At 37.3% G+C, this 3,860-nt stretch overlaps 1 non-coding gene across 1 annotated transcript; it reads left to right on the top strand.

Moving 5' to 3' along the window:
* The first annotated feature begins 3,436 nt into the window (after positions 1-3,436).
* LOC114913727 (small nucleolar RNA R71) lies at positions 3,437-3,544 on the top strand. Its single transcript, XR_003799359.2, has one exon. It is a non-coding gene; the product is annotated as a small nucleolar RNA R71 (small nucleolar RNA).
* The last annotated feature ends 316 nt before the right edge of the window (positions 3,545-3,860 follow it).

The following is a 3,860-nucleotide window of genomic DNA, read 5'->3' on the forward strand; positions in this document are numbered from 1 at the left end:
CAAATACCTAGTCAAGGCTTATCCAAACATAGCAAGTTAAGGGGTGCCCAACTGTTGAGCACCTCCTCCATATTTTCGTGCATGGATCACCAGCAAAGGGTTCACAATGTGTACCCTAAAATCCATGAAAATTTCAAAAAAAATTGGATAAATTCGATGCAAAATTGAAAGAGTTTTGGATTTCTAAAACTCTATCTCATAGAATTCGAAATCCAAACTTATTCCTTTTTGATTTGATCCAAACCACCTTCCATGTAAGAAAGAAGAGAGAAAACCTTTTGTGAACATGGGAGAGACCTGGGAGAGGGCTTTTGTCGCACAAAATAAGTGGAGATTGGCATTGAATAAGAGAGAGGACGTGGGGAAGGCTTATGTGGCGCAAGGTGGAATCCTAGTCTTACTAGGATTCTATCTTATGACTTGTTTTAATTTGATTTTTCAAACTAAATCAAACCAAAATTAGATCAACCTAATTAAAATAGGTCTTAACCCAATTAAGAATCTAATTTAATCATATTAAATTAGATTTAAATCTGATTTAATTTTCTAATCAAATTAGAAATTAGATTGACCCAAGTCCTAGTTGAACTAGGACTAGTTTTTTCTTGCACTTGGCTTATCCAATAAATCAATTGGACTTGATCCAATCAAGTCCAAAATAAATTTAATTAAATTATATTTAATTAAACTTAATCTCAACCCATTGGCTTAATCAAATTAAGCCAATTAGCAATCGAATTGCTAATCGATCCTCCTGCAATACTTGCACTGGGTTAAATGTCAATCGTATTGATCATTTAACCCTAGAATGATTCTTAATCATTGATCAACCATCCGATCAGATCATGAACTCTAATGTGTGTGATCTCATAGGTTCGAACCTAAGTCGGTAGTACAGGAATAAATTTCTGTACCAATCGAAGTGACCATCTAGCAATGGTACCCGACGATCGGATAGGTCGAATGTGTAGAACAACATCCTTAGAACCCATGCGGATATAGTTTTCATATAATTCATCCCCTTAACCAAAATGATCATAGGACACCCCAGAGTTCAACTGTCAACTCTGATCAGGTTGTCCACATTGTATTTCAAAATATCAAATCCATCTGATGGATTACCCTGGTCAAGGTTTTGCTAAATTGAAATACAGTGACTCATTCTTCTCCAACTCTTGGAGTGGTCAATCCCATCTCGATCACACTCTGACTTCGCAAGTACTTGACTGTGCCCAGAAGCCTTCCGTCTCTGAATTAGAAATTCAGTTAGTCCAGTACCAAAGCATAGTGAGTTGCTTGCAAGTCACTGAGGCGATCTCAAGTCTAAGGGACACTTATACCTATATCCCATCAAAGACATTCTCGAGATAGCAGAATACTCTGGAGTTGGTCACGTTCAATGATGATGTACCCTTATATCTCACCTGTATGTCATACCAGTGTCTCCACACTCTTTGGTTAAGAGGACAACCAACCCATATGGCCTACAGCGACCTATGCTCCATAGAAGCTGTCGTCCTTATTAACAGCTTATCATTTGGTCATGAACAGTTTTAAGGACTAATCGATAAATCCTCTCTTTATCGAACTTAAATAGTCCTAAGGACTTCATCATAACAACGGAGTTCATTAGAAGATGAAAGCTTATGATGAAGATGCTAAATATATTTTATTTATTAATAAATCAATTACAATACTTGGTTGCTCAACCGTCAACAGCTTGACGATTGACTTTTTGGGACACATTTCCCAACATGATGGTCCCTGAGATGGACCAAACATATTCAGTCTCAGTGTTTTATTCCCAAATGATACATCTATGACTCCTATCCTACAATTGATGCATGCATTTATCGTAGCTAGGAGGGTCTGCCTAAGATAATGAGAATTTACCTTGGATTGCTACTCAGTTTCATATCCAGGATTAGAAAATCAACTGAAAAATAGAACTCATCTATCTTAACCAAAATATCTTTGATCATCTCACGTGGTGTCTTAGTTGATCTATCAACTAACTGCAAAGTGACCATCATGGGTTTTAGTTCTCCAAATCTAAAAATTTCATATACCGAGCTAGGTAAAAAGTTTACACTTGTCCCTAGGTTTAGGAGAGCTTGTTCAATGTGAAAGTCTACTATAATGCAAGAAATGGTAGGGTTACCTGGATCTTTAAGCTTTTGAGGGGTAGCATACTAGAAGACAGAGCTAGCCTGTTCGATGTTCTTCGAAAGTTATGATCGGAATTTATATTTTTAGATGCACAATTCCTTTAAAAATTTTGCATATGCTAGGATCTGTTTGATTGCGTCAAGAAGAGAGAGATTAATTTGGACTTGCTTAAATAATTTTAACATCTCGTCGAGTCTTCCTCCCTTCTTATTTGTAAGAGTAGGGGCTTTTAGGGCATCCAAAAATGGGGCTTTAGACAAGTAAGGCGATTCTAGTGTAGTTGGTTCATTCTCTTCTTTTGGGTCCTCCTTATTCTTAGGTGATTTTGAATTGGTCAGAGGTCTAGGGTTGGTCTCATCGATTTTCATCGTGTGTTCAATGACCTTCCCACTTCTGAGAGTCATGATTAATTTAGCATATTCAAAAAAGATTTCTAGGGCATTAGAACTCTCAATCATGAATTATCCTCTCGGATTACTCTTAGGTAGGCTAGATAATTTTTCTCCTTCTCTCCTACTGAATGCGGTTGCTAGTTGATCTATTTGGGTCTCTAGCTTAGCAATGGATTGCATGTAGGAGTTAAGGGTCTGGGTGTTGACTTCTAATCGTTCTAGCATTTTTAAATCTTCTTCTTAAAAGTTGAGCTGTGATCGGTGGTAGACGGTTGAGGAGCATTTTGGAACTGATAGTATGGTCCATGCCTATATGTCGGGTCCTGATAGTTGGATCTAGATACAGTAGGGCCAACCACTGGTTGTGGTGTCCAAGAAAAATTTGGATGGTTTTTCCAACTGGGGTTATAAATGTTTGAATATGGATCATTTCCTGGTCTACGAGCTTGTTAGGCTTAAGCTTGCTGGACCTGCTCGTGCACAAACTCAAGAAATTGAGGTGCAGCTGGGCATTCACTAACAAAATGGGTCGGGCTTGCACATAATGCACAAACATCTTGGACTAGGTTAGATGGAATCAGGGAATATCTAGTATTCATAAGATGGTTTAATTTCTGAGATAATTCATCTACCTTACTGTGGATATCCATGACGTTTTCAATCTGATAGATTCTACTTCTTTTTTGTTGAAGCATGGGTTGTTCTCTAGAGGTGGCAAACATATGATGCAGAGTATTTTCACTAAGTATTTCAAAGAGCTACTAAGCCTCATCCTCACTCTTTAGTATGAATGTCCATCACACAATGCATCAACCATTTGTCGGCATTTCTCCGATAGACCATCATAGAAATATTGGACAAGTTGCCATTTGGGGGTAGTATGGTGTGGGCATTTATGAATGAGATCCCTTAACCTTCCTCATATCTCATGAAAAAGTTCACCATCTAATTGGAAAAAAACTAGTAAATTTTTTTCTAATTTGATTTATTTTTTCAATTAGAAAGTATTTCTTGAGAAACTCTCTCAGAAGAAGGTCTCAAGTTGAAATGGTTATGAAATCTAAGGAGTTTAGCCAATGCTTGGCTTTGTTCTTAAGTAAGAAAGGAAACAGTTTCAACCTAAGAGCATCATGAAGAAGTTTTGGATTTTTACTGTGAAACCAATCTCAAGAAATTCATCCAGGTGTTTATATGGGTTCTTGTTCGATAGTTCATAGAAAGATGTTAGCATTTGAATAATGCTAGATTTGATTTTGTATTGTACTACCTCCATGAGAGGAGACTGGATACATGACGAGT

Source organism: Elaeis guineensis, chromosome 7 (genome assembly GCF_000442705.2).
Source record: "Elaeis guineensis isolate ETL-2024a chromosome 7, EG11, whole genome shotgun sequence".
Classification (NCBI taxonomy): domain Eukaryota; kingdom Viridiplantae; phylum Streptophyta; class Magnoliopsida; order Arecales; family Arecaceae; genus Elaeis; species Elaeis guineensis.